General features: G+C 41.1%; 1 protein-coding gene across 1 annotated transcript in view; it reads left to right on the forward strand.

Moving 5' to 3' along the window:
- Positions 1–21042, forward strand: part of SNTB1 (syntrophin beta 1) — a 232020-nt gene that overhangs the window by 143274 nt on the left and 67704 nt on the right. The gene's annotated exons all lie outside the window — the stretch shown is intronic.

The following is a 21042-nucleotide window of genomic DNA, read 5'->3' on the forward strand; positions in this document are numbered from 1 at the left end:
TCTCTCACAGATTTCAGTGAAATCTGAGAGACAATGCAGGTGATGGTAGCAGTAGGTGCATAATAGACAAAAACCACAGGTAGCTTCTCTTGACCTACGTTCTGGGGTTCTTGAAGAAAACAATACTGCAAATCTGGATGATGTCATTTTAGAAGTCAGTTCTAATACTCTACTTTTTACTTCCGCCAGATGTGAGAGGGATCTTTCCCACAGAAAATGACAGAGAGCTTAACTCAGCTTGAGCAAGAAAAGGGAAGAACTACTTTTGAGAATAGTGCCCACATATCAGCTTCAGGCATGGTGGGATCCAGGGATCCAAATAATGATGTTAGGCCTGCTTCTCCCTGCCCACTTCATTGGTTTACATTTAGGCAAGCCTTCGTCCTTGGTCCAACAGTTCCAGGCTTATGTTTTCCATTAGGGTCACCTGTCTCACTGAATAAAGGCCTCTTTGCTGCCATAGTTCCAACAGAAGTCCTGAGATTAAGCCCAGTGAAACTGACTTAGATCAGATGTTCAGCTGTGTTGTTGCTGAAATCAACCTCATCCAAGACATGTGCACTGAGAGATAAAGAGAGGTGGTTCTCTAATGGAAAGTTTGGCTGCTGTGCAAGCAACAGACTGAATGGATTCTGGGGAGGGCAGAGCAACAGACATTACCTGCTATAGGAGGAGGAGAAGACTGGGATGAAAGATGTCCTTGCTTGGAGAGCGGCCTGAGTAGACTGGCAAATATTCTGGAGATTTCAGGGTGCTGGAGGAAGTGGATGGCAAATTCAAAAGTGATGACTGGAAAGGATTTAATGAAGGGTTAATTTGTAAGGTGTGGTCAAGGTAAGGAAAATCAAGAAGAGATAGAGAAGCACTCCAGATCTCACAACAGCAAGAGGCCACTGCCACCCCTTAATCTGAAATGACGAGGAAAAGGAGCAGTTACCTGAAGCTGGGAAGACTTGTAGCTGTAGAAAAGAACCACCACTAAGAGCTTTGGTCTTTGGTCTTTGGGAAGGAAGCACAACCCCTGGGACCCCCATTCTTCCACTGATCTTCTGCTGGTATCTCCAGTAGGTGAGGCTGATTGGAAGCCAGAGACAAGGGAGCCCCATTGATGCATTTCGATAAGCTCTGTCTCCAAAGGCACAAGCAGGGTGGAAAAGAGTGGACACTGGAGCTGGAGGGGCAAAGGGAGCTGTCCAGCACACACATCTCTCCACCTCCAAGTAACTGAGATGCTCTCAACAACTGGAAGTTCTTTTTTCTTTTCTTTTTTTTTTTTTTTCATCTCTTTTAACACAAATTTCATTACCATTTGGATAGTTGGAAAATACCATTGTGTCATTATTAATGATGTTGAAATTTTTCCCAGAGGTTCCATTTTCTCACTTGTAAGTTGTCTGCTTATCCCAAATTATCAGTAGACACATTATTAGGCATTTCCGTGGAGCAGTAATAAAGGCTCATAAAAAACTCTTTTTGTGTTTAGAATAGTATTGTTCTTATAATTTCAGGTAACCATTACAGATGTTTCTTCAAATTGTATTATGCATTGTATTCCTAATAGCAATAATGACTTACCATGGACAGTTATCAAAAGCAAGAATGTCTTTTATTGCCTTCAGCTTCAGAACTTCTCAGAAGATTACCATAGATCAAGTCCTAGGGAAAAAATCCAAGCTGGAATCTTTTTTGATTAAATATTTAATACTGAATCCTAGTGTGGAGGCATACAAATGGTTTTCAGCAAAATGTTACAATGAATGGCAAATCCTTAATACTGTGGCCTTCTTATAATATCACAAATATCAGAGAATTTGCTTGGTATTTGTAAAGATATAAAGTGTGATCCTATATATATTCAACTGTAATTTACCTTAAATTGATGTCCTTCGTCTTTTCCTATTCTGTTAATCTTTGATCTTGTGATTAATAACAGCAGCTCTGAGATGTGATTTGTACATATTAAATTTAATTTCAAATTTTTAGAACTGGTCTTTACATGATCTAAAACAATATGAAACAACAACAACAACTTCCCGTTTAAAATCCTTTCTGTGCTAATCCTAATACCTCCTCTATACTACACAGGAGGAAAACTTTATATTAATTCTATCCTTTCCCATGAGGTGATCTGAGGACTGGAAGAATGGCTCCCACAAAATGGCTAGTCCTTGAGGCAATGGAGAGAGTTCAGTGTGCTCCAAGAGAGGAGAATGAACATGGGAAAAATTGGAGATAATGGATTAATACAGCTTGTGGTGAAGGCACACTAGAGGTTGGTCTAAAGGGAGGTGAAGGTTCATCAAGCATACCTGGTGCCTTGGATGGGCATCCAATTGTGGAAGATCTTGAAAGCTGGACAGATGACTTGAATTTGATTTGGTGGGCAATGGGGAACCTTTGTACAGTATCAGAGAGAAGGGACTCAGAGGTCATTGCTAGGGACTAAATGTTCTGTCCCCCTAGATCCATATGTTGAAGCCCTCATCCTCAACTTGATGGTGTTTGGAGGTTGGGCCTTTGGGAGGTAATTAGGATTGGATGAGGTCATAAGCATAGAGTGCCTGTGTTAGGATTGGTGCCTTTATTGGGGAAGAAGATACCAGAGCATCCTCTCCCCACCATGTGAGGATATAGCAAGAAGGCAGCTTTCCACAGGCCAGGAAGAGGGCCCTCACCAGAACCCCATGTTGACACCCTGATCTTACACTTCCAGCCTCTGGAACTGTGAGAAATAAATATTTATTGTTTAAGCCACCCAGTGTATGGCATTCTGTTACAGCAGCCTGAAATACGTCAGTGATCTAAACTGACCTCTTTGTACAGATGAAGAATCTGGGACCCAGAGAATGGAAAGTATTTTATCTTGAGTTGTACTCTATCTAAATCAAGATATAGGAATAATTAGACAGTGGAACAATGTGGTGATATCATTGTTTCTTTAATTTTTAAAAGAATCTACTGCAGTTTATCCATTGCAATTGATTTTAATCTTTCCTTCTACTCTCATAGCCATTCTGTGGACTCCCTACCGTATCAAGGTCAACACTGGGCCAACAGCCTTTGAGCTGGGGCCTTTTTTTTTTTTTTGTCTCCTTCACTTCCCAGACCTCTGAACCATGACAGTAAGAGTCACAGGCCCTGTGCTGCTTTCCTGTGAGCACCCTCACCTGTAGATCGGTCAGATGTACCGATGTGATCTTTCCCTTGTTCTTATTGGCTTTAAACCTTTTACCTCCTTACAGGTAAAAGGAGGCCTTAAACCTTTTACCTCCTTACAAGCCCCAATCTATCCCACAGCCCCAAACATGGCTTTTAAGTCCTTGTTCTTTCATCTTTTTACATTTGTTATTACTGAGATGTTTTCAATGGTCCACTTTCAGACAAAAGAAAAATAAGCTAAGTTCTGACTCTCTTGCTACTTAGAGAAACAGTAATAAACAGGGGATGACGGAATTGTTGGATTCTGTTTTTTGCTGTTCACCAGATGTTGCCTTTGCTTTACCTCGTTATCTTAGTTCGCAAACTATTTCTTGTCGGATTAAAAACACAACACAACACAAGGAAACAACAACAACAACAAAAACCCAGTTGTGAACCCTGAGCTGCAAATTCAATTCTCAGCTTTCCTCATTTCCACTTCAGATTTTTAAAAATGGGAACATTTATATAGGCTGTGCCTCCCGGGGTGTTTATTGGAGGAAGGGAAGTTGGTAATTAGTATTTATTGTGTGCCTCCTCGTCTGTCTCAGGCACTGTTCTTTAAATAATTCCTATCCTATAAGGCAAACTTGCAGAAGTTGAGTAACTTCACTCCTCCAGTGGGTGGCAGAGAGAGTGTGAGCCCTTCTTTCTAATTCTTAAGTCCAGAATTTTCCACCAAGCTGAGCTAAAGAAAGGGACCCAGGGAACATGTGTCTATATGCATGAGACCACCAGAATCCAGAGTCAAAATGGTATCACATACCAAAAGCATGGTTTTAGAACTAAGAGACAAATCTTATTTGTCTTTATGAAGATAAAGGGTGTCTTGATCAGCTCAGGCTGATTAAACAGAATGATAGACAGGGTGGCTCATAAACAGAACTTTGTTTCTCACAGTTCTGGAGGCTGGAAGTCTGAGATCAGGGTGCCATCAGAATTGAGTACTGGTGAAGCTCTTCTGATTTATAGGCAGTCTTCTTGTCGTTTCCTCACAAGGCAGAAATAGAGCAATGGTAGCTCGTTTCTTTCTTTTTTTCTCTCTCTCTCTTCTTATAAGGACTCTAACCTTATCCTGGGGTCTCCACCCTCATGACCTAATTACCTCCCAAAGGCCCACTGAAAATATCATCACATTAGGGCTTCAGCATATGAATTTGGAAGGGAAGGTATTCAGCCGATAGCGGGGGGGAGGGGGGGGGCTCACATACCAGGAGCACCCCCTATTAGCACAACCCTTACTAAAATCTTTTCTCTCTTACCCGCTTCCCTCTGAATCTTGAACTTTCATTTCTTCCATGACCCTTTAAAAGAAGAGATCCAAGAAGAAAAGATTCAAGAAGAGGAGATTCAAGAAGAGATTCTCTCTTCTCTGTTCTGGTATCCATTCTTGACTATGTCATTCAACTACACCTCTTTGGCTGGTCCCGGCCTTATAGTCCACACAATAATCCTCTGCCTTTCTCCTCTTTCTTCCTGTTTCGTACTACAGAAGCCCAAAGAACAGGTGCAACAAAGACCGAAATGTGTTTGATAGGACAGGTTAGGAAAAGACTAAAATACACACACACACACACACACACACACACACACACACACACACAGTTGGCCTTGCTTTGAGTGTTTCCAATATCTATGAATTCAGTTATCATGGTTTAAGTATATATCCCCAATTTCTCAATAACGCAGTTCAAATTTCAGTTACTAGGGTATATTAACTGCAAGTAATTTTATAAAATACAAACTTTGCTGTCAGCTTTTCATTCAGAAAGTCACTGTGCAAATAGCCGATGTGCATCATACTGTGACCAAGCACATGACTTTTCTCCCAATCCGTCAGTGATCGGTCACCACATGTCTGTTCATTCACACACAGACTGCAAAGTGGGTAGTGGTGTTTCCTCCTTGTTTCCTGGTGATAAATCTGTGACATTTTACAAGAATGGATAATAGAAAGGGGGTGTTGTACAAAAAAGATGGAAGTATGGTAAAATGGAAGTATGATAAAATAATAATTATGGAAGTGAGCTTCAGATCAAACATAAATGAAATTATAGAAGAACTAGGTGACCATGGGAGCATAAGTGCTGGTGCTATTCAAGAGACTCTTGATAAGCAGCCAGAAATCAGTGAAGAAAGGATGAAGATGCCCCAGAAGAAGTGAGAAGCTTCATAGCTTGGGAATTCTCAGATACGTTTCACAATACTGAAAGTAGAAAGGATAAAATGTTGCTGGCTGATCTAGACTTAGAAAGGAGTGGGCTGGCTTGTCAAGACATGAAAAAGACGCTTACTCAGAATCCTAAGTTCTATGATGAAGAGAAGGCAACAAGCACTGTTCACACTACTCTCGAATTTTTGACAAGTAAAACACATTAATTATCCATCTTTCTAATATTTTAAGGGCTAAATTACTAAGTAAATAGGTTTTACTATTTTTTTCATTTCCCCATATATTTACAACTGACAGGCAGTTTTTAATTAAAAAAATGTGAACATCCAGAGAACAATACTAATTTTTCCAAGTGGTTGAGATCACTTACCATGGTTTCAGCTTGCACAGTCATTTTGTATTGTCTGTATTGTCCAGCACTCCTGTGCAAAGGCAGAACTATTTCTCTCCATCTGTCCATCTCACCTCATATCTGTTTATCTGTCCTATCCATCTCTATCTCATCCCTCTCTCCATCCATCCACCTCTATCCATCTCGCATCTATCACAATATTTTCCCTGTATCCTCACGTAATTCACTAGACCATCATTAACTTTCAGTTCCAACAATAGCAATTTATTCATTCCTCCAAATTCCATGTAAATATAACCAACCAAGTAATTTCATTCTGTAGCTGCATTGCCCAGCTATCTTAGAGGAATCTCAAATGCAAATGTAAAATAGGCCTGGCCTGAGTAAAACGGGCTGCCGGTAATCAAGATCTTGACAGTGTAATTAAGGGAATGATATTTCTGGAGCCTCTAAATATATCAGCTCCACCATCTGCCTAAAAATCACCTACGTAGGAATTTCCCACCACTTCTTCCAGGGAGAAAATAGTCTCTGACCTGAGGGAACTCCCATTTGATAAATAGAAATAGAACTACTGTCCAGGCTATCCCTGACTTGCATCATCCCTAAATCAAGACTGTTTGTTAGGCTAGGAAACACAGACTGTTAATGCAATTAAGTGCTAATGGGCCTGTTGTGCTGCTTTAAAAGGCAGTCATCAAGTTCCTCAGTGAATCACCTCTGAGATGGAGCAAGACGGAGGAAAACCCGGCAACAGCTTGGTTATCATCCTGTTAGTCTTTCACTACAAGTGTTCAAAGTAAATGTGCCAGTGTAAATGTAATTCACATTGTCCCCATCTTGCATTCTCTGAAATATCAGGGATCTAAAATTGGGTTAGGTGGGTGTTAGAGAGGCAGCTATAAGGGAAGCAGGGAAATATGCCCACTTTTCTGCGTGGCTTCACAGTGCAAGTTAGCCACCGCCTAAGGTGGACACATCAGCACTGCCCATATAAGAGAAGCAGGGCATGTACATTTTGTTCTCATAGGCTGATTCCCACAAATTCATTTGAGCCCTGCTTGATCTCTTTGGAGAGGTGTGTAGAACTCAAGATTGAAATAGCTCCCTGTGCCTGGTTGCATGGCCAGCACACTCTGCCAAACTTCATCTTCTTGATCATTGCAGATCACCTTACTTTTATGAGATAGATCTTTCCAGAACCCCCCCCCCCTTTAGTAAAGAAAAAAAGATTTTCCTGTTGATTTCCATTATTTGATTATTCTGATCGCCTCCTATTCACCCCGTTGGTGAGGGACAGATCCTTACCACAAGGAACAGGAGACAGCAGAGCCCATGACACCAAACCCTGGACAGAGGAGCCTGGCTGTAGCTCATTAGCCCTATTAACTCAGAGCCTAGGGAGGATGCTACAAGCCTTGCAGGACCATGTAGGGTTTACTAGCGGGCAGAGGGAAACAGCCGGGACTATGGGACAGGCCTTGTAGTAACAAGTGGATGAGATGCTGTCTGGTTCCCATGGAAGTATGGGATTGGCTTGTGTGAATCATTTAACAGGCTGTCAGAGAAGTAAAACCCATTAGATTAAGGCCTACAGAGAGTACAGGGATCTAGGGTGGTGGGCATTTTGGATGATAGTAGGAGCCCTGGGAGGCTCAAAGATGTCAAAGTAGCACATGAAGTTTTAGGCCTTATACTACATTGATCAGTGTCTTGGGATTCGTTAGAAGACTAGTTGGAGATGGAGATTCTTGGGGAGGGATTCAATGAAGGAGGACACTCGGGAGAAATCTGAAAGGCAATGGGTAAAGCAAGAGAAGTAGGGGAAAGAAGCTAAACAAAGATGTGGTATCAGCTAGAGTCTAGCCTCATCCCAACCCCACAGGGGGATCTGGAGCATGAAAGGCAGCACAGAGCCCTCCACCTTACGCTGTAGAGTTGGGATTTTATATCCCTGTAGGGCTCAGCCCCTGGCTATGGACTACTTTGCAGGTAAAGAGAGGCCACTTCTGTCTGCCAGGGCCAGTTCTCTAGAGGAAGAGGCGGCTTATACTGTGGGCAGTCATTATTCACATCAGGTCAAGTTTGAATGCTCCAGCCCTAGAAGAGGGAATTTTGGCAGAAGACCAATAATATCTACTGTAATCACTGGTGTGTTCATGTGGGAAAAAAACATTCCATCCCATGTACATAGGATCTTCAAATGGCAAAGAGATACAGACAGTAGCCAGTTCTGTGACATGCAGATGCCTATAGCCACCACCTAGAAGTTTCCTTTTATTTACAACTATATTCAAATTCTGGTAATTCACCTTGGCATTTACTCATAACTTTCGTCCCTTACACCACAGAAGAATTATTTTTTAATGCTTTGAAATTCCCATTGTCATTTGCAGAGTCCCTTTGCAGCCTTACATTTTTGGCTTGGGTTTTTTATGACTTCTAATAGGACTAGGCTGTAATATTGCAAATGGAATGCAAATTAACATGTTTCATTTTTCATCGTGAAACTCTTTCAAGTTTGTATTTTCAGGTTTTGGAAGCTGAATCAAAGTGATTAAGTTTGAAGTCCTTTATTGATTTTATATAGAACTAGAGGAATAGAAATACAGATGCATTCAGTGTTCTAGAATCTGATTTAGGAACATCTATATTGACATAAGGCCTGAGTCAAGATGAAGATGAGGGTCTTTATGGAACGTCAGAGGTCAAGCAGGATTTTCAGAATTACACTTACTCATTTGCCTTTCATAATGATTCAGGTATACAACCTTGCAGATAAAGGTGGCCATTTCTTATTTAAGCCTGTTCCTCCAGTGTCTAGACAGTGTCTTATGTTGTCAAATGAGTGAGTCAGTGGACTAGTGGTAGTTGCCAGAAACATATTCCGTGTTACCAGTAGACACTGTGATAGAATTCTCTGAGAATAAAGTACAATCTCACTTTGAATGTTCAACATGGCTTTGTTGGAAGAGGGAAGGAGCAGCCCCAGGCACCTGGCCCTCATTTTTCGGTTCTAAAAAAACATCTTTCCACATGAGCATTCTCGGACCATGAACTCAGTATAACTTAGGGATTTCCTTTTTTTTTTTTTTTTTTTTAAAAACTTAGGGATTTCCTTATTTGAAAGTGTCAACTTTCTGCTTTTTCTATGAGGTCTCTGATTGGCTATTATGTTTTATGAATTTATCATCCTTCCTAATGAGAAGAACACTTGATTAGAAGTCAGAAAATTAAAGCTCAGACTCAGGTGGCTAGTTGCTGTTGCCCCCAGTAAATAACAGAATTCAGATGCATGCCTTACTCATTCCATGGGTTCTGAAAATCAGATTCTTACAGAGTTCTAGAGCTAGGAGGGTCCAAAAAAAATAACAGAATATGAATTGGCCATTTTATGTTACTTGATATGTAGCTAGAATCATGTAGCTAGTTTGCATGAAATGTGAGACTAAAATTCACATGTCTCTGATTTCTGGCCTAGGGCATAATTTGCTCTACCCAGTGCACCTCTCCATCCATGTAAAGTGTCCTAAGGACAACTGAGAATATACAGTCCTTTCATTGCTGTTCTGCCACTGGGGGTTGTGGTAGCCTGCTGGTCTGGAACTTTGGTGAGATGGGAGTTGGGATAGAGATTAAGACTACCTTCTAGAGAAGATCAAAGGATCAAAGGGATTTCTGAGAAAATAAGAGAATGAAAGAGTGACACCTTGGGGAGCATCAGGAGAAGGCCAGAGGAGAGTTGGTTTCTGGTCATGATGACCCACTGACCAAGGCCTCTCTTGCCCTAATTAGAAGGGACACTTGTCCTGAGAGACTTCTAGAATAGCAGGAGCAATACTTTTATTACCCTTGTCAGTCAAGAGACTTTATTTTGGCTCACAATACATGTGGCTGTGGGGTTCATCTACCTCTCCATCCTCCCTCTCCTACCCCACACTGCCCCATCCCGCATTTCTTCTTTGCTCCACGTACAGACAAAATCTTATGTGAACCATACTCTGGTTCTTCGTACAAACAAAATCTTGTGTGAACCATACTCTGGTTCTTCTCAATTACAGGCTCGCTAGACTCCTTACTATATCTCCTTTTCCCTAGTTAGCCATCTACTTTAGGGCTGCCTTCTGCTCATTAGCAGTAATGGGTTTGAAAGGGAGAAATGCAAATCAACTCAATCTTTATCAGAGGCATTGGAAAAAAAATGTGTCCGGAGACTCCATCAGTGAAGGTGGAGCATGTAGGCATGTCTGTGTTTCACAAAAACTTCAGATGAACATTTTGTTTTGTGTACCCAGATATCCCAACACAGACACACAACACAAAGACAACCCGAAGTCAATAGTGTCAGTGCTCAGAACAAAACACCCTTAGTCTGTGTGTGTGTGTGTGTGTGTGTGTGTGTGTGTGAACACAGTGGGCACTGTCATTGTCTATATCTTAGCTGTTGAATTCAGGAACCAAGTATTTTGGCTAAGGTAAATGTGGGGAACCTGGGAATAAGGTTGGAGTCAAATAAATCCAATAAGAACTAACTGAATGAATGTGTAGGAGGCAGGGTGAGGGTTGTGATGAAGCAGGATATAGAAGGGAGAGCAGGGCTTTGGATGGGGACCTACCTGGATTTTAATCCCTGCTCTGTTGCTTACTGGTTAAGTGATGATATGCAAGTTCTTTTTTTTTTTTTAAGCCTTTGAGCCTTTGTGTCTATAAAAAAAGACATTAATACCTCAAAAGAGAATTTCTATGCTTTAAATGAAATATTTCATGTTGATGTCTGGCACAGGGCCTGGTACATAGCAGGCAGTAAATTGAAAGCAGTAGAAGGCAGCAGTCAGCTCTTGAGCTTGCACATTTAGTTGGAAAGGTAGCTCTCTTTTCTAAGCAATAGTTTTGAAGTGGGATTTATATTGAAGCCTTTAGAAATCCACAAATCTGTGAATTCTACTAAAACATATGTATTTATTGTCTTTTATTAAATGTAAAAAGGATTTGCACTGGTCCTTTCACCAAGTTACAGACTTACTTACCTAATTGGCACAGAGCTACCAAATCAGTATTTTGTTGTTTAATTTAGCTTTAACTTCTGTTTTCCAGCAGAAAACCATGACTTTCGTTATCAGTACTATCATTTGCGTTCTTAGGCCATTTTCCAAAAAGAAACAGAGTAGAGTGTACACATATGGTGTGCGTGTCTTTAATGATGTCAACCGAAAGAAGAGCCCCCAGTGACAGGTCTGTGGAGGGCAGTCAGCCTGCGTGTTCAGAACTGTCCCACAGCAAAATTACAAATGACTGCAAGTCATCAGCATTCAGGATCACGCACAGTAACAACTGTATTAAATCCATGAAGGCCAAAGATCTACTGCATGTGGTAGATTGAAAACTGGTAAAAATATATACCTAACAATAGTGCTGCCAAAATGAGGAAGGGAGGAAAAAACAGTATAAATTGTGGTTTCTAGGGAAAGCTTGGTGGGGGAAAAAAAATCATCAGACTTGTGTTGGTCCTCAAAAAAGTGAAAAGATTTGTATTTAACCATTAATTTCACAAAGAATGTCCTTAAATAAAGGAGCTTATTACATGATGCTTGGGAAAGAGGTCATAAGTCGTAAGTACACTGAACTGTAAATCGATCTCAATTTCTCTGTAAGCAAAATATACAGTTCATATATATGTATAATTTTAACTAAGACTCTATTATCAACCTTGTAGAGTAATGTCGTATTTCACCAAGTATAAATTATAAAAACACCTTTCTAAAGTTTATATAAACGATTAAAGCAATAAATAATTATGAAGTTTAAATAACTAAAGGTCTAAAAATGAATTTCAAGCAAATACATGGAATAATGTATTCATAATTCCTGTTTTTTCCTTTCCCCAGAAGAGATCAGAAGTTGAAGGAACAAGTGTTTATTCAAAGTTAGGTTGAATACATAAATTTGAAAAAAAAAAGAATATATTCATTTGTATTTTGTTGTTTTCTCCATTTTATATCGAAATTTTTTTTTCTTTGAGAGAGAGGGAGAGAGAATGCACACATGGATGCACGCACCATGAACCAGGGGGGCAGGGGAAGGGCAGAGAGAGAGAATCTTAGGCAGACTCCATGCCCAGCTCAGAGCCTGGCATGGGGCTCATTCTCAGGACCATAAGATCATGGCCTGAACCAAAATCAAAATCAGACACTTAACTGACTGAACCACTCAGGCACCCCATGTTTAAATTTTTCTTGTAATAAACAGGACCTTAAAAATAATTGCTAGTCATTCAGATTTCTGGAAACATCACCCTGCACCCTTAATATTATTCTGGGAAAGCAGATCTGAGAATTTTAGAAGTCGCCTTCTTCTGGCACTTGGCTTTCCACCATTGGACACTTTTCTATGTTGTTTTTACTCCATTTCAAGCTTAATGGCTACCTTGAATAACTGGATTGAAAGATAATTTTATCTCGGGATGCCTGGGTGGCTCAGTGGTTAAGCGTCTGCCTTCGGCTCAGGGCGTGAGCCTGGAGTCCTCGGATGAAGTCCCGCATCGGGCTCCCTGCGTGGAGCCTGCTTCTCCCTTTGCCTGTGTCTCTGCATATCTCTCTCTGTGTGTCTCTCATGACTAAATAAAATCTTTTTTTAAAAAAGGTAATTTTATCTAGAATCTAACAGCTATAAATCCAGAATGGAACTGTCACAGGAATCTGTTTTTACTTCATCTTTTAGGGGTTGGGTATCTTTTTAAGGAATTTAGTGATTCTTAAAAACAAATGTGTGATTGGTTATTTGCTCATTCACTTGATAAACATTACTTAGTACTTACACTTCATTTATTCAGTAAATAACCTTTGAGTACATATAATATGTGAGCAGATTTAAGTACTGGGAATAAAGCAGTGAGCTAATCAGACAAGTTCCTTACTGCAGTAGAGCCTACATTTTGGCAGATGAGATGGAAGATACGCAAGAAAACAAACAATCCAGATACAAGTGCTATAAAGGGAATGAGGACTGTGAATGTAAGGAGCTAGGGGAGTTCTTCTAGATGATTGTCTATAATGGACAAGGCAGTAGATTGGAAATCCCAAGATGTTCTCAAGGAACTCACAGACAAATGAGAAATATAGACGTGGAAACTAAGAATTTCAGACATACATATTCTAAATTTCTAAGTTGAACCTGCGAGGGCTCATAGGAAGAAATCTGCTAATTGGGCCTAGGAGGATTAAGAAAGGAATTAAGTGGAATCTTAGAGATCAGGAAAAGGACGACTTTCTTGGTAGCAGAAATTGCATGTGCAAAAGCTTCAAGGCACATAATGCATGGCCTCATTTAAGAACAGCTATTAATCTTGGGTGGCTGGAGCACTGAATATATATATTCAGGTGATGCTGTCTTTCTTAGCAACACCCTTAGGCGGTTGTACCTTCACTTGTATGCTGCCGTATTGTATTTTTAGAATTCTTCTTTGGAATTGCCTTCAAAGACAATATTTCTTAGTATGAAAATCTGCGTTAGAGTCACATGGGCATCCCTCTTGGTCTGAATGTATTCTCAGCTCTCTTGGTTTTTCCCTTTCACCCGGTTTGGCCCAGCTCCACACCCTCCATCCCTTTAGACAATGGTTCCTGCGCCTCAGAGCTAGATACCTGAAGGTGAGTGTCGAGCCATGGAATATAGCTGGGCATGGCGTTGTGCCAATGGAGGCTGATCCAGGGACATCATACCCAAAATGCATAAGGAAGTCGAATGGCATAAATTCTTAAGGAAAATCACTCAAGGGATCTCTGGTTGGCTCAGCGGTTTAGCGCCTGCCTTTGGCCCAGGGCCTGATCCTGGAGTCCTGGGATCAAGTCCCACATCGGGCTTCCTGCATGGAACCTGCTTCTCCCTCTGCTTGTGTCTCTGCCTCTCTCCTTTTCTCTCTGTTTCTCATGAACAAATAAATAAAATCTTTTTTAAAAGAAAATCATTCAACAACATTTGTGAGTGCCTACCACTGGGCCAGGTTCTACTCTGCTATTAGTTCTACTGAGTCTCACTAATTAATTCCATCTTCACCCAGTAATGTAAATCTGCACATTTATGACTTTCTTTTACAAAGCAGGAGAACTGTAGCATATTGTTTCTTATGAAATATAGCCTAGGGCCTTACATATTAGAGCCAAATAGATTTAGAAGTGAACACTTCAGTGTCTCTCGACAAAAATGTTCTTCCTTGATATCTTATGAACTACCGAAGTTATAATAAACAATTGTCTTGATCTGTTTGGGCTGCTATAATAAAATACCATACTGTAGCCTGGGTAGCTTATAAATAACAGAAACGTATTTCTCATAGTTCCGAAGGCTGGAAGTCCAAAATCAGGGTGCCAGCATAGTCAGGCAAGGGCTGTCTTGCAGACTGCAGACTCAGCGTTATGTCTTCACAGGAGGAAGGGGTGAGGGAGCTCTGTGGCATCTCTTTTATAAGGGCACGAATTCTATTCATGTGGGTTCCACCTTCACGACCTCATCACCTCCTATTGGCCCCACCTGCTAATACTGTCACCTTGGGATTAGGTTTTCAGCATATGAATTTGAGGGAGACACAAAAATTCACACCGTGGCAACAATGAAATATTTGCATTTGGGCTTTATGAAGCAATTTCATGTTTGTTTCCCTTAGCGCTCCTGGGAGCGCACTGATTCTAGACTATCAGGGCACAAGTGAGTTCTGTTCTCTTGATGAGTGAACACATGCCTGTGTGCAGGTGTGCCTGGTTCAGAGGTGTGGACCACCTGGCCCCGCATGAGCCACATTCCCTTTCAGGAAGGACACACACCATCCGAGATGTTGTACGTGCCTCGTGGTTGTCATGGTGCAAAGTGCTTATTGGGGTTCTGCCAAGAAAGGTGTGATCATTGAGAATAAAAGCTCCTCTTTGAATCATGCTGACAAGAAAGCTGATTCTCAGTGTCAGAGTGATTAGTTTGACCTTTCATTTTTAAGTGGTTTTATGAAAATGTGAGCCTTGCATGCTCTACAATTTTAAAATGGAGATTTTGTTTTGTTTTGTTTCTTCTTGTTCAAACCAGGCCTACAAAACTCAAGCCAATCTTAAACACCCATGTTGGGTCAGGTAATCATCTCCCAAATCACCAGCTGCTGGTGGTGTGTACTCATTGTTCACCCTTAACGAAAAGGGAACCTGTTACTAAAAGCATGACAGTCCTACCAAAATGTCCTATTAGATCATTACTTAGAAACATGACAGGTAGAGAGATCTGAGGAAGCCTTTCTTTCTGAATGTAATTTTCCTGCTCCTACTAAAGTTTGTTGTCCTCCAGGAGGGTTGATAGGAAGTGCATGAGCAGTATTTATGACACATGCTAGGGGGTGCTATTAGAGGCCCCACTCTGGAAAGGACAGTTAGGGTTTTTTTTTTTTAAGATTTATTTATTTGGGAGGAAAGAGACAAGATGGCGGAAGAGTAGGGGTCCTCGTTTCATTGGTCCCCTAAATTTAGCTAGATAACTATCAAACCATCCTGAACACCTATGAGTTGAGCCTGAGATGTAAAGAAAGAATGGCTGGAACTCTACAAATAGAAAAATGACCAGTTTCTGCAAGGACATGGCAAGAAGGCAGCCATCTGCATGCCAAGAAGAAAGGGTCTCATCAGAAACCACGCTGGTGCCTTGATCTCAGACGTCCAGCCTTTCCAGAACTACGAGAAAATAAATGCCTGTTGTTAAGAAAAAATATATATATATTTATTTGTTTGTTTATTTGAGAGAGGGGGAGAAAGAGAGAGAGAGAGCAAGTGCATGAGTGAGCAGGGGGAGGGGCATAGGGAGAGAGAGAGAGAGAATCCTGAAGCAGACTTCCCACTGAGCACGGATTGGGGAGCCGGATGTGGGGCTCTATCCCAGGACCCTGGGGTCATGACCTGAACCAAAACCAAGTGTTGGCTGCTTAACTGACTGAACCACTCAAGTGCCCCAGAACAGTTAGTTTTTAAAGAGCTTTTTATTACTAGCTCTTTAGTAAGAGCTAAAGGAAGCAATTGGTAGGAAAGAAAGAAGAACAGAGGAAGAAAAGGAAGGAAGAGAGGGAGGAAATAAACAGAAACAAACACATGCTATAATCATTTTACCTCCATTAGATTTAAACCAGGTTGTCATTCAAAGGATAGAAATAACAGTTGGGGGATCCCTGGGTGGCGCAGCGGTTTGGCTCCTGCCTTTGGCCCAGGGCGCGATCCTGGAGACTCGGGATCGAATCCCATGTCAGGCTCCCGGTGCATGGAGCCTGCTTCTCCCTCTGCCTGTGTCTCTGCCTCTCTCTCTCTCTATCTCATAAATAAATAAATAAAAATTAAAAAAAAAAAAAGAAATAACAGTTGGATTTAGAGACATGCTCTAAATCTTTTAACCCTGTCCTTGGGGCTGCTTGCTTGGATCCCTGATGAATGGTGAATGGTCACCTTGATTTGATATTTCCAGGTTTGATTCCTGGAAATATGATAATGCCACTTGTTTTCATATGTTTGGCAATAAACCCAATACATTCCTCATGTGAGCAGAAAGGCGCATCGGTAACCGTGAAGGCCCGTGGGTCCTGCAAACAGGATTTTTCCTCCCCTCAGTTTTTAATGAGGCTCCATATTTGTCGCTTTCCCCAATGGCTACTTGGAGCACATTGCGCTCAGTACGTGCTCTAGAGCTGATGCCAAGCTGCTGACCTCTGCATTTGATGAAGCCTCAGCTGAGACTCCGACCCAAGCTCCAACATATTGTTGGATCCATCATGTTGATTCTTGGCTCTGGTACTAACATCCAGCTAATGAGTTGCGTGGTGTACATATTAGGCCGGGCTCTGGCAATGCTAACGCCAGACACACAATGAGATGAAGTTGGGAGGAGGGCAGCAAGACGCCCAGTGCCCTGGCGTCTTACCAGATGTGAGCAATGAGAAAAGCTGTGTTGTAGAGTCACCATTTGTAGCTTATGGGAAGTGATAAGCAATCAGGAGGTGGAAAAAACATGCTGTCTTATGTCTCCTCTTAAAAAAAAAAAAAAAAAAATCCCTCCACATCAGAGAGGTGCTTTATGAACTGTGAAATGGGAAGGAAAGTTGAAATGTTTAAAGAGTCAGGTAATAGCTTTTATTATCAAAGGGAAGCTGACTTCCAGCCCTGCTATTGAGTAACAGTAGATTTAAGACTTTCACACAGGGCCATGTGGCACTGACCACAAGGACACTGGTGATATTTCAAGGCAGTGCTGTGTTATCTAGTTCCTTTTTTTTTTTTTTTTTTTTTTCAGGAGACAAGGCCAGAGCCAGGGTACAAAAGGACAGGCTACTCTGGTCTGAGAAGCAATTTTTCAAAAGGCAGTTGCACACAAACATTTCTACCAGCACATTCTGTGAAACATAATACTGTGCCAGAAAAGGAGTTGTGCCTTTTTATTGCACCCAGAGTTCCTGGCACGGTTACTGGTTCCTAGTTCAAGACACACCTGTTGGACTTATGAAGGAGCTATGAAAATTGGTTGTAAAAGCCACGCTACTAAAGATGGCTATTTCACTTTGGGTGAAGTACTTATCTTAAATTTGTTCCAGATGCTTCATTTTACAGATGAGAAAACTGAGGCAAGGGAAAGATAAATAGACTTGTACTACATTGCATAGCTTCCCCTAACCCCTAAGGTTATATGGGAAAGAAGAGTACCGATGTTGGTGCCCTGGATAAACAGTGGACTCCAAACCCAAGGACCCAGTTCTGGTGATCACACTGCTTTTATGAGCTCTTTCTTCTTAGGTGATCTATTGCTAGTCCCTATGAGCTTCTGCATCCACTCATGGAAACGATAATGGTAGTAATGCATTCGAAGGCACTTCGTAGACTGTAGAGCCCCATATAAATGTAAGTGATTATTAATTTTTCAAGACACTGTTCTCCAAACTCTGTGGTTACTGGGTTTTTTTGAAGGGGTCCTGTGAGAGTAAAGGAAGGAATGGAATCCATGACCAAATGACTTTGAAGTAAATGTTATATTTTGCCATTAATATTTTGCTTATATTAAAGGCTCTGAGAAGCCCTGATGTAAAGAAACCCATTAGAATGTGTTAAACATCGTGGTTCTCAAAGCAGTCTCAACCATTATAATGTCCCATCTTTACCCACGTAGAGACAGACGTGAAGAGTGTCTCATACTTCTTTTGTATGAATGTCAGTAAATGTTATATTCCTTCATTCACCATCACTGATTGAGCTTCTGGTGAGCAAATAGCAGCACTATGGTGTTTCTCTAAAGTGTTGTATGGAGCTTCATCAGAACCGCCCAGAGAGAGAGAATGGTGCTAGGTAAAAATGTAGCTTTCTGGGTCCTACCCCAAAGCTGCTGAATCAGAATCACTCCAGGGAGAGGGGCAGGGCCTGGGAATATGGATTTCCAGCCAGTCCTGCCCAGAAGATCCTGATGCACACTAAGGTTTGAGAATCACCCTTTTATACTCTGCTAAAGAAGACTTAGTTACTCTGGCTTTGTGAGTTACTAGCTGTGTGACCTAGGCAAGTCACTCTCATGTGTCTAAACTCCATTTTAAGAAAAGTGAAAAGGGGTACAACCACTTCATAAAGGCTTTGTGAAGATTAAACGCTCTGATGTATTCAAAATGCTAATTACATCTATCTTCATCCTTTGGGGCTGCTATACCCAAATTAACAGAGACTGGGTGGCTTATAAACCACAGAAATGTATTTCTTGGCAGTTCTGGAGGCTGGGCCTTCAAGATCAGGGTGCCAGGTTGGTAGGGTGGAGGCCTTCTTCTGGGTGGCAAACATCTCCTTGTATCCTCACATGGGGAAAGGTGGTGGTGGGGGTGCATGGGATCTCTTTTATAAGAGGGCTAATCCTATTCATGAGGCCTCTACCCTCATGACCTAATCACTTCCCAAAAGCCCCCCCTCCAAAAACCATCAATTTGGGGATTAGGATTTTAACATATGAAGTTTGGGGAGACATTAACATTTAGACCATAGAAACATCTGCTATAATGAGATCTTATTAATGGTGATCTTATTAATAATGCTGCTGTTTATTATTGTTGTTGCTGTTGTGATTACCAGGACCATTGTACAGATTGAGATACAAAATAATCATGATCACTTTCCTTGAGTGCTCTGTGCAGCCCTGGAGTGAAATTTTAGCAGTCAGCTACAGACACCATGATCTGTGTGCTATAGGGGCGAAATCTAATGGAAAGCCCAACACTCACTGTTTGGAGGGATTCATGGAAGTCTGTACAAAGAAGATATTTAAGTTGACCTTGAAAGAGTTGTCATTAGGTAAAAACCAACCAACCTCTCTAATAAACAGAAGGAAAAAACCATCCTACGAGTCCATCAAACCTGAAGGAACATTGCCACATAGCTGGCAGTGCCTTTTTAGTAACTGTGTGAGTTGGCTTCGCATCACTTCATGTCTCAGAGGTCATTATTCTTTCTCTGATTTAATTTTCTTCACAGATTGTTATAGCGAACGTTTTTTTATTCTTAAAAAAAAAAAAACCTTTGCAAATATTCAGGAATAATTTAAATTAATAATCCTAGTTTCTTTGTTGACTTTTTTTCTCCCCCCTAGGGCTTCTAATTACTATTTGATAACTTTTAATTTTGCTACTTCTCTCTCTTTTCCTCTCTTGGTTATCTCACCAATAGGTGGCTAAAAGTGACCATGAAGAAAGACGTAATTAATTCCAAGCTTAGTGGTGGATGGGACTAAGAACAACTGGCATTAATTTCATAAGTGTTCTGTTTAGCATTATTAAGAAAATTCAGCAAATTTTACTTGATTGTTTGCCAGAGGATTGGTCTTGCTCAAGGGTGTTTGTGGGCTATAAATGCAAAACACAGACCCTGGCCTCAAGTAGCTGATTTATAAGCTGATTAATGAAGGAAATGACAATGTGAGAAGTTTCCAAATCAAGCACTGATCCACAGAGAAAATGTGCAAGGCACAACACAATTCTATTCAATTAAGTAACTGTAGAAGTCTTTCTGTGATTAATGAGTTACCTATGAAATCAGGTGGGCTGTGTACATTGATCCAGCCTCAAGGAGTATTCCAAAAGAAAAGATTTGGGTGGAAAATATGACTTTAGTAAAGTTTCACTGTTGGCACCCTGAGGGATGCATATTTTCTCATGGGGCAGCAGATCTGTGCTATGGAGCCAATTTTTCAAGTATTTTCTACAAAGCTTGGGAAACATCAGGGAGAGCAGTGGCCCAGCCTTGCTGGAGTGGTCATGCACAGGGACACGTAACGAGATAAATTGAGACACATCTCTTCCCTCCTCTGCAAGCAGAAAAGAAGGAAGAATAAATGAGAGGATTGATTTGGTTTGGTTTTTAGTCATTTTGGTGATTTAAAAAATAATAATTTTTCTGGGACTCCTGGGTGGCTCAGTGGTTGAGCATCTGCCTTTGGCTCGGGGCGTGATCCTGGGATCCAGGATCGAGTCCCGCATTAGGCTCCCCACAGGGAGCCTGCTTCTCCCTCTGCCTGTGTCTCTGCCTCTCTCTGTGTGTCTCTCATGAATAAATAAATAAAATCTTTAAAAATAAATAAATAAAAAATTAATTTTCTTTTTAAAAATTCATATGTGCTCATTGTGAACACTATTTTCCATTCATTTTTCAATGTGATTATGGATTTTGCAAGAGTGGCTCCCATGAGGATGGGGGTGGCAGGATAGATTGGGACTGCTAACTTGAGTAGTAGCTGTGTCCTCTAATGGCCCAGGGCATTCTGCTCCAGTGTGATGCCTGGTGGCAGGACTATAGCAGCCAGGTGGTCACTTGATCACTTGTTGGTCTTTGGTGGGAGAAATGCTGTAGCACAGAGCTGCATACATGGTCCTGTCCATCACTTCCATCACTTTAAGGAATTTGGAACATGAACTACACAAGAAGGAAGTGGACGATGCTACTTTGAGTTCTTCCTATGTTACAATCTTTGTTTTTTTCTTTGTTTGTTGCTCACTTCTTATTTTTATTTTTTTCTTCCTCTTATTTTTCCTTTCTACTTCTTTTGGAAATTGTATAGCTTTCATCTGTTCTTTTAGTAGCTACCCTTTAATTTTTGGTAGGCATATATGATTTTGGGTTTTTTTTTAAGATTTAATTTATTTATACATGAGAGACACAGAGAGGCAGAGACACAGGCAGAGGGAGAAGCAGGCTCCTCACAGGGAGTGCAACGTGGGACTCGATCCCCTGACTGGGATCACGTCCTGAGCTGAAGGCGGACACTCAACCGCTGAGCCACCCAGGTGTCC

Source organism: Vulpes vulpes, chromosome 13 (genome assembly GCF_048418805.1).
Source record: "Vulpes vulpes isolate BD-2025 chromosome 13, VulVul3, whole genome shotgun sequence".
NCBI classification, from domain to species: domain Eukaryota; kingdom Metazoa; phylum Chordata; class Mammalia; order Carnivora; family Canidae; genus Vulpes; species Vulpes vulpes.